We start from the raw sequence: 559 nt of genomic DNA on the forward strand, positions 1-559 counted from the left end.
TGGACATTTACTGTCATAAATTTCCTTCTTAACACTGCTTTAGCTGCATCCTAGAGATTCTGGTACATTGTCACTTTGCTCTCATTAGTTTCAAATAACTTCTTGACTTCTGGTTAAATTTCATTATTTACCTAGGAGTCATTCAAGAGCAGGTTGTTCCATTTTTATGTAGTTGTGTGAGTTTGAGTGAGTTTCTTGATCTTGAGTTCTAACGTGATTCTGTTGTGGTCTGAGAGACCATTATAATTTTTGTTCTTTTGCATTTGCTGAGGTGTGTTTTACATCCAATTATGTGATCAATTTTAGAGAACATGCCATGTGGCACTGAAAAGAATGCATATTTTGTGGTTTTTGTGTGGAGGGTTCTGTAGATATCTGCCAAAAGTTTGTTTGAGTCTGGGCATGGTGGCTCATGCCTGCAATCTCAGCACTTTGGGAGGCCAAGGCATGTGGATAACCAGATCAAGAGATTGAGACCATCCTGGCCAACATGGTGAAACCCTGTCTCTACTAAAAATACAAAAATTAGCCAGGCATGGTGGTGAGTGCCTGTAATCTC

This window comes from Cebus imitator, unplaced genomic scaffold, assembly GCF_001604975.1.
Source record: "Cebus imitator isolate Cc_AM_T3 unplaced genomic scaffold, Cebus_imitator-1.0 Scaffold463, whole genome shotgun sequence".
Lineage (NCBI taxonomy): Eukaryota > Metazoa > Chordata > Mammalia > Primates > Cebidae > Cebus > Cebus imitator.